The following is a 9,741-nucleotide window of genomic DNA, read 5'->3' as shown; positions in this document are numbered from 1 at the left end:
TTATTGGCCAAGAGGCTGCTGAGTGACATGCGGGTTATCCAATGGCGAGCTGCGGCGCTGAGGGTGGGCGGGACTCTAACCCGGGACCCTGTGACTCAGAGACGAGGGCGCTGCTCACTGAGCCATTGGCTGACAATTGGAGCCGGGCTCCCGCCCCGCCCCTCCACCGTTTGTTGCTAATTTATTGGCCAAGAGGCTGCTGAGTGACATGTGGGTTATCCAATGACGAGCGGCAGCGCTGAGGGTGGGCGGGGCCTAGGAGGACGGGGAGGAAACCGCCGCCGCCATTTTCTGCCTCGCCGCTCCGGGCGGCCGCCCCTCGGTGCGGCCGTTTGACGGGGCGGGGGGTCGGCCGGCCGCTGGGGTAATGTTCTCCGCTGCTCAGCGGCGACCCCGATCAGGGCGCTGGCTGCTTTCCGTCCGGTGGTTGGAGATAATTAAAGGGCCGTTCCCAGTCTACCGCCGCCATTTTCCTCGCAGCCAAGCAGCCCTGCCCGGCCCTCCCGGGCGCTGATTGGACAGCTTCACCTGGCTGCCTCCTGATTGGCCCCTGGGGCACGTGTGTGGCGCTGGGGAGACTACAAGTCCCGGAGGCCTCGGCGCGGAGGTCGGGCTCCCATTGGCTGAGCCCTGACCCCGCCCATTAAGGGCGGCAGGAAAGCACTTGACCGAATAAAGGGGTCAGAGTCCCCGCTGTTGCCACCATGCACCCTGCACTGTTGACTGGCAAAGTGGCCCTGGTGACTGCCTCCACCCGGGGCATTGGGCTGGCCATCGCCCGGCGCCTGGCCCGGGATGGGGCCCGGGTGGTCATCAGCAGCCGCAAGCAGGCCAACGTGGACAGTGCCCTGGGCCAGCTGCGGGCCGAGAGGCTGGAGGTCTCGGGCACCGTCTGCCACGCGGGCAAGCGGGCGGACCTGGAGGAGCTTGTCGGTGGGACGCTGAGGCGCCACGGAGCCATCGACATCCTGGTCTGCAACGCCGCCGTCAACCCCTTCGCCGGGAGGACCCTGGACTGCCCGGAGGAGGCCTGGGACAAGATCTTCGAGGTCAACGTCAAGGCCCCCTTCCTCATGGCCAAGCTGGTGGTGCCACACATGGAGCGGCAAGGTGGGGGCTCCATCGTGCTGGTGAGCTCCGCCGCCGGCTACCAGCCCTTCGCCGCCATCGGGCCCTACAGCGTCAGCAAGACAGCGCTGCTGGGCCTGACCAAGGTGCTGGCCAACGAGCTGGGGCCCGCCAACATCCGGGTCAACTGCCTGGCCCCCGGCATCATCAAGACCGACTTCAGCTCCGCCCTGTGGTCAGATGAGGGCTCACGCCGGCGGTTCGAGAAGAGCATCGCCATGCGCCGGATTGGTGAGCCGGAGGAGTGCGCCGGTACAGTCTCCTTCCTCTGCTCGCAGGACGCCACCTACATCACTGGGGAGACCATCGTGGTGGGCGGAGGCTTTCACTGCCGGCTCTGAGCCGACGGGTCGACATTCGAGCTGGGACGCTCTCGATGCTTCTCAATCCAGCTGCCTTCCGGGATCACTCATCGTTCCCCTCAACTCTGTAATCCTCTGCAGCCCTACAGCTGTCTGAGTTCTCTGCGTTCTTCCTACATTGGCCCTCTTGTGCATCCCCCACTTCCTTCACCCCTCCCCATCTCTGTAACCTTCTCCGGCGGCCCCACAACCCTGCGCTCCTCTAATTCTGGCCTCTTGTGCATCCCACACTTCCTTCGCCCCTCCATTGATGGCTGTGCCTTCAGCTCTCCCGGCCCTAAGATCTGGAATCCCCTCCCTAAACCTCTCTACTTCTCCCTCCTCCGTTAAGATGCTCATTTAAACCTACCTCCATGACCAACCTGCCCAAATATTTCCTTGTGTGGCTCAGGGCCAAGTTTGTGTCTGGTTGACGCTCCTGTGAAGCGCCTTGGGACATTGTGCTACGTTAAAGGCGCTATATAAATTCGTCATGTTGTATATGTGACTCCAGTCTCGCAACAACATTGTTGACTCTTAATTACCGTCTGAAGTGGCCTAGTCAGCAACTCAGTTGTATCAAACCTTTACAACGATGAAGGTCCACCACCACCTTCTTGGGCCAACTGGGGAATGGGGAAATAAATGCCGGCCTTGCCAGTGACACTCATTTCTCACGAATGAACTAATAGAAAAAACTTGTGGCATTGCTTGGCCGAACTTGGCAATTCTTTCTTCGTGTGTCAACTGCAACTGGAGAGTGGTATCAAGATGCCCAGCAAATAATCACAATCAAAGTGTGGATTCTGCAGGAGGTGTCCTGTCAATAAAATCTAGAAACCATTGAACACGATTCCTGTCGTTTTCATTCTCGCAATTCTATCTGGAGATGCAGAAAGAAAAGAACGACTTGCATTTCTATAGCGCCTTTTGTTAAGCAACCTCCTTTCCCCTCTGGCTCACAACAACACGTTTCCAGTAAGCACGAGACTTCGTAGTGGAGTATCCGGAACAGACGTTACTGTGCATCAATAAAGGTGATCGGTCATCACAGAGAGTGACTTTACCCGTTTCTGTATCTTTTGAGTACACTCTGGCAAACTGTTGAAAACCATGCTCCTTTTATACACCATAATAATATATTTTAACTACATCAAAGGAAAATGACAAAATAACCTGGCCCAGAAATTCGGGTCTCCACGGGTGAGTACGCGCTGGGTACTCACCCGTAGGCCCAACGGAAGTGCCGGTTTCATGCATGCGTCGGCGGGAAACCTGAGTGGCAGAGCGGGGTATAAAAGTCCCCAAAGACCAGGTAAGGCCTCACAGCGTCGGCGGGAAACCTGAGCGGCAGAGCGGGGCTATAAAAGGCCCCAGAGACCAGGTAAGGCCTCACAGCGTCGGCGGGAATCCTGAGCGGCAGAGCGGGGCTATAAAAGTCCCAGAGACCAGGTAAGGCCTCACAGCGTCGGCGGGAATCTCGAGCGGCAGAGCGGGGCTATAAAAGTCCCAGAGACCAGGTAAGGCCTCACAGCGTCGGCGGGAATCCTGAGCGGCAGAGCGGGGCTATAAAAGTCCCCAGAGACCAGGTAAGGTCTCACAGCGTCGGCGGGAATCCTGAGCGGCAGAGCGGGGCTATAAAAGCCCCAGAGACCAGGTAAGGCCTCACAGCGTCGGCGGGAATCCTGAGCGGCAGAGCGGGGCTATAAAAGTCCCAGAGACCAGGTAAGGCGTACCAGTCTCCAGTCTGGAAGGAGAGAGGTAAAAAGTAATCCAAGTGTGACGTCACCAGAAAGCGGGTAAGTGATTGGTTGGTAAGTATTTCTCCCTTTTAAGCTTAAATCTCTTTGGTTTATAGTTTCTAAGGTGTGATATTCACCATCTAGAATCGGGGCAGAGGATATTTAAAAATAATATTAATAAATTTAATTAATTACATAGAATGGGAGATCAGGTGATGTGTTGCTACTGCAATATGTGGGAGCTGGTGAACACCATTGATGCTCACGGTGATCACATTTGCAGTAAGTGTTGGCTGCTCGAGGAACTCCGGCTCCGTGTTGAAGAGCTGGAGTCCGAGCTTCAAACACTGAGACACATCAGGGAGGGGGAGAGTTACCTGGACTCTGTGTATCACGAGGTAGTCACACCAATTAGATTAATTAATTCAGATGTAGTCCGTGGCCAGGGTCAGGATGGTGTGACTAGAAGTGAGGCAGGTACGGGGATCCAGGAGGTAGTGTTGGAGGAGCCGCAGCCCTTGCACTTGTCCAACAAGTTCGAGGCTCTTACTCCCTGTGGGGACGGGAGCAGGGACTGCAGGGAGGATGAGCAACCTGGCCACAGCACCGTGGAGCAGGGGGCCATTCAAGTGGGGGGAGTTAAAAGAAATGTTGTAGTGGTAGGGGATAGTATCGTTAGGGGGATAGATAGAGTTCTTTGCAGCTGAGAGCGAGAGTCCCGGAGGCTGTGTTGCCTGCCCGGTGCCAGGGTTAAGGACATCTCCTCTGGACTGGAGAGAAACTTGGAGTGGGAGGGGGAGGATCCAGTTGTCGTGGTCCATGTTGGTACCAACGACATAGATAGGACAAGGAAGGAGGTTCTGCTGAGGGAGTTTGAGCAGCTAGGGGCCAAATTAAAAAGCAGAACCACAAGGGTAATAATCTCTGGATTATTACCTGAGCCACGAGCAAATTTGGCTAGGCCAAATAAAATTAGAGAGTTAAATGCGTGGCTCAAAGACTGGTGTGGGAGAAATGGGTTTTGCTTCCTGGGACACTGGCACCAGTACTGGGGCAGGAGGGAGCTGTTCCGTTGGGACGGGCTTCACTTGGCCAGTGCTGGGACTAGAGTCCTGGCGGATCATATAACTAGGGCTGTAGAGAGGGCTTTAAACTAACTAGTGGGGGGGGGAGGTTCCTAGAGAGCAAATAATAAAAATGACAACAGAGAAGGTCATAGACTTAGGTAGCAGTGGGGAAATTAAAAACCAGAGCGTGTCAGGAAGGGGCAGAAGGTATGGAGTAAAAGGTAAAGTAATAAAAAGGGCAAAAGCAGGAACTAAGTGTCACAAAACATCTTTGAAAGTTCTCTATCTGAATGCACGTAGCATTCGTAACAAAATAGACAAGTTAATGGCACAAATAACTACATATGGGTATGATCTTGTGGCCATTACAGAAACATGGCTGCAGGGTGACAATGCCTGGGAATTAAACATACCAGGTTATTTAATGATCAGGAAGGACAGGCAAGAAGGAAGGGGAGGTGGGGTGGCTATGTTAATAAAGGAAGGAATCACTGTAATACAGAGAAATGATATTGGGTCAAAAGGTCAGGATAATGAAACAGTATGGGTGGAGGTAAGTAATAATAAGGGGGAAAAAAACACTAGTGGGCGTAGTCTATAGGCCTCCGAACAGTGGCATCTCTGTTGGACGGAGTACTAATCAGGAAATAGTTGAGGCTTGTAATAAGGGAACATCTATAATTATGGGGGATTTTAACTATCATATTAATTGGACAAATCAAATTGGGCAGGGCAGCCTTGAGGATGAGTTCATTGAGTGTATTAGGGATGGGTTTCTTGAGCAGTATGTAACTGAACCGACCAGGGGGCAAGCAACCTTAGATCTGGTCCTGTGTAACGAGACGGGATTAATTAAAAATGTCCTAGTAAAGGATCCCCTTGGAATGAGTGACCATAACATGGTTGAATTCCATATTCAATTAGAGGGTGAGAAGGTTGGATCTCAAACAAGCGTGCTAAGCTTGAATAAAGGAGACTATGAAGGTATGAGAGCGGAATTGAGTAGAGGGGATTGGGAAAATAGATTAAAGGGTAAGACGATACATGATCAGTGGTGTACATTTAAGGAGTTATTATACAACTTCCAAAAAAAATATATTCCACTGAGAAGAAAAGGGTGTAAAAGAAAAGACAGCCATCCGTGGCTAAGTAAAGAAATTAAGGATAGTATTCGACTAAAAACAAGGGCATATAAGGCAGCCAAATCTAGTGAGAGGATAGAGGATTGGGAAAACTTTAAAAGACAGCAATAAATAACAAAAAGATTGATTAAGAAAGGGAAGATAGATTATGAAAGCAAATTGTCAAAAAATATAAAAACAGATAGTGAGAGTTTTTGTAGTTATATAAAAAGAAAAAGGGTGGCTAAAGTAAATGTTGGTCCCTTAGAGGATGAGACCGGGAAATTAATGGTGGGAAATATGGAGATGGCAAAAACACTGAATGAATATTTTACATCAGTCTTTACAGTAGAAGACACTAAGACTATCCCAACACTGGACAAACAGGGGGCTAAAGGGGGGGAGGAGCTAAACATGATCAAAATCACTAAGGAAGTGGTACTCGGTAAAATAATGGGACTCAAGGCGGATAAATCACCTGGACCTGATGGCTTACATCCTAGGGTCTTGAGGGAAGTGGCGGTAGCGATTGTGGATGCATTGGTAATAATTTTCCAAAACTCCCTGGACTCAGCAAAGGTCCCGGCAGACTGGAAAACTGCTAATGTAACACCCTTATTTAAAAAGGGCAGTAGACAGAAGGCTGGAAACTATAGACCGGTTAGCCTAACATCTGTGGTAGGTAAAATTTTGGAGTCCATTATTAAGGAGACAGTAACAGGACATTTGCATAATCATAATTTAATAGGACAAAGTCAGCATGGTTTTATGAAGGGGAAGTCATGTTTGACAAATTTGCTGGAGTTCTTTGAGGAAGTAACGTATAGGGTGGATAAAGGGGAACCAGTGGACGTAGTGTATTTAGACTTCCAAAAGGCATTTGACAAGGTGCCACACAAAAGATTATTGCTTAAGATAAAAAATCACGGGATTGGGGGTAATATTCTGGCATGGATAGAGGATTGGCTATCTAACAGAAGGCAGAGAGTTGGGATAAATGGTTCATTCTCAGACTGGCAATCAGTAACTAGTGGTGTTCCGCAGGGGTCAGTGCTGGGTCCCCAACTCTTTACAATCTACATTAATGATTTGGAGGAGGGGACCGAGTGTAACATATCAAAGTTTGCAGATGATACTAACATGGGAGGGAAAGTAGTGAGCGAGGAGGACATAAAAGACCTGCAAGGGGACATCGACAGGCTAAGTAAGTGGGCAGAGATTTGGCAGATGGAATACAATACTGGAAAGTGTGAGGTTATGCACTTTGGCAGGAAAAATCGTAGAGCAAGTTATTATCTTAATGGCAAGAAACTGGAAAGTACTGAAGTACAAAGGGATCTGGGGGTCCTGGTGCACGAAACTCAAAAGGTTAGTATGCAGGTGCAGCAAGTGATTAAGAAGGCCAATGGAATGTTGGCTTTCATTGCTAGGGGGATAGAATATAAAAATAGGGAGGTATTGCTTCAGTTGTACAAGGTATTGGTGAGACCGCACCTGGAATACTGCGTACAGTTTTGGTGTCCATACTTAAGAAAGGACATACTTGCTCTCGAGTCAGTACAAAGAAGGTTCACTCGGTTAATCCCGGGGATGAGGGGATGGACATATGAGGAGAGGTTGAGTAGATTGGGACTCTACTCATTGGAGTTCAGAAGAATGAGAGGCGATCTTATTGAAACATATAAGATTGTGAAGGGGTTGGATCGGGTGGATGCAGGGAGGATGTTCCCGATGATGGGTGAAACTAGAACTAGGGGGCATAGTCTTAGAATAAGGGGCTGCTCTTTCAAAACTGAGATGAGGAGGAACTACTTCACTCAGAGGGTGGTAGGTCCATGGAATATGCTGCCCCAAAAAGCTGTAGAAGCTACATCATTACATAAATTTAAAACAGAAATAGACAGTTTCCTAGAAGTAAAGGGAATAAAGGGCTATGGGGAGCGGGCAGGAATTTGGACATGAGTCTAGGTTCGGATCGGTCATGGCCCTGTGGGTAGCAGAGTGGGCCCAGGGGCCGTGTAGCCTGATCCTGCTCCTATTTCGTGTGTCTAATTCTGTTAGATTCAGGAGATGGTTCTGTGATAGTGGATTGGCGGTTAGGATCAGATCAGCCATGATCTTATTGAATGGCGGAGCAGGCTCGAGGGGCCGATTGGCCTACTCCTGCTCCTATTTCTTATGTTCTTATGCACTGCGCGTACGCAGGAAACCGGAACTTCCGTTCCCTTAAAGGAAGGGGTTCAGAGGTCGAACTCGTGCGCCGGAGAGGCAGCGCGTGCGCCTGGAACTTCCGTTTTTTCTTCAGGTTTCTCCGGGAGGGTAAGTCTCCAGGAGTTACACATGTGAAAAGCAGTCGCAAGGCCTGCTTTTAACAAGGTAAGTGGTGAATTAATTAAAATTAGAACATTTTTTCCACAGGTTTATTATTTTTAAATACTTTAAAGAAAGGTAAGTTTATTTTTAGCACCGTTAGAAAATGTAATTAATTTTTTCAAAAATTTAAATTATTGTTTAAAATAGTTATTTTATGTAATTTATAGTTATTTTAAAAATGTGATGTTTTTCTAAAAATGTATTTGAAGTTTTAGTGATGTTTTGGGGCTTATAGTATTTATAGTTTTGACAGCTCTTCCTGTCAAATTTATGAATGGGCTACCATTGGCTCTCCATGGCCCACGTGATCCCAGGGGATGCTTCAAACTAACTGCGTCCCGGGATACGCAAGCACTGCACGCCGGCAGTTGGAGGAGGCCCAGGATCGGAATCACACGCGGGCCCACAGCACAACGGCCGGCGTGCTAGGTAAGTGCAGGTCAGAGGCTTGCACCCACGGGAAGCCTCCGACCCGAATTTCTGGGCCAAACATATCTATTTCCCAAATCCTTTGAAAACAGACTACATGTCCAGCTCCACCCAAAGTGACTCCCACTGATGCTGTGTAACCAGGGGCGTAAACCATCTCCAGGTGACATCAGAAAGGAGCCAGGGACCATGTCACAAAGCAGCCCAAACCCCTCCCACTCTAGGTATTGCAGTGTCACATGACCAGGCTTTGCTCCTGGTGTGCAGTCTCACTGGGCATGAACGCAGGTTGTACAATCAGTCCCGTCTCCAACCCTGCTCCCGCGTACTGAGACTCCAGGCAGGGAGCACTGACTCCCAAAATTACCACTGATAAATTCTCCCTCCCATCCTCTGAATGTGAGGTCCCACTATTCAAAGGCCCCATTTCAACCTCTTGCTTTATACTCCAGAAAGTCTCCCCTCACTTTATATCTGAGTGTTTCTCCCTCCTGCTTTGGCAGAGAGAGACGGTTTGTGGGAATGGTGTTTGGGATACGGCAAGGATATTACCTCTCCCTCCTTTGTGCTCTGAAACAGGTCTATTCCCTGTAACAGGAAGGGCATCAGAGCCAATAAGTGAAGGGATCTTCAGGGGGATCAAGTGCTGGGACCATCGGAGCATTAATTGGAGGGTGCATCATGGGCAATAGGCTCCCTCTGTATTATCCCATCAAACACTCCCAGGGCAGGTACAGCACGGGTTAGATACAGTGTAAAGCTCCCCCTACACTGCCCCATCAAACACTCCCAGGGCAGGTACAGCACGGGTTAGATACAGCGTAAAGCTCCCTCTACACTGTCCCATCAAACACTCCCAGGGGAGGTACAGCATGGGTTAGATACAGTGTAAAGCTCCCTCTACACTGTCCCATCAAACACTCCCAGGGCAGGTACAGCATGGGTTAGATACAGAATAAAGCTCCCTCTACACTGTCCCATCAAACACTCCCAGGGCAGGTACAGCACGGGTTAGATACAGAGTAAAGCTCCCTCTACACTGTCCCATCAAACACTCCCAGGCCAGGTACAGCACGGGTTAGATACAGAGTAAAGCTCCCTCTACACTGTCCCATCAAACACTCCCAGGCCAGGTACAGCACGGGTTAGATACAGAGTAAAGCTCCCTCTACACTGTCCCATCAAACACTCCCAGGGCAGGTACAGCACGGGTTAGATACAGAGTAAAGCTCCCTCTACACTGTCCCCATCAAACACTCCCAGGCCAGGTACAGCACGGGTTAAATACATAATAAAGCTCCCTCTACACTTTCCCATCAAACACTCCCAGGGCAGGTACAGCACGGGTTAGATACAGAGTAAAGCTCCCTCTACACTGTCCCATCAAAAACTCCCAGGGCAGGTACAGCACGGGTTAGATACAGAGTAAAGCTCCCTCTACACTGTCCCCATCAAACACTCCCAGGGCTGGTGCAGCATGGGTTAGATACAGAGTAAAGTTCCCTCTGTATTATCCCATCAAACACTCCCAGGCCAGGTA

General features: G+C 49.9%; 1 pseudogene; it reads left to right on the top strand.

Annotated features, from left to right (window-relative positions):
* The first annotated feature begins 665 nt into the window (after positions 1-665).
* Positions 666-1,800, top strand: LOC147083998 (dehydrogenase/reductase SDR family member 4 pseudogene; annotated as a pseudogene).
* Positions 1,801-9,741: the final 7,941 nt, after the last annotated feature.

This window comes from Somniosus microcephalus, unplaced genomic scaffold (assembly GCF_052327205.1).
Source record: "Somniosus microcephalus isolate GS21.2 unplaced genomic scaffold, FLI_Smic_1.0 scaffold7, whole genome shotgun sequence".
NCBI classification, from domain to species: Eukaryota; Metazoa; Chordata; class Chondrichthyes; order Squaliformes; family Somniosidae; genus Somniosus; species Somniosus microcephalus.
Note: the sequence above shows the minus strand (reverse complement) of the source record. Positions and strands in the feature narration are given on the sequence as shown.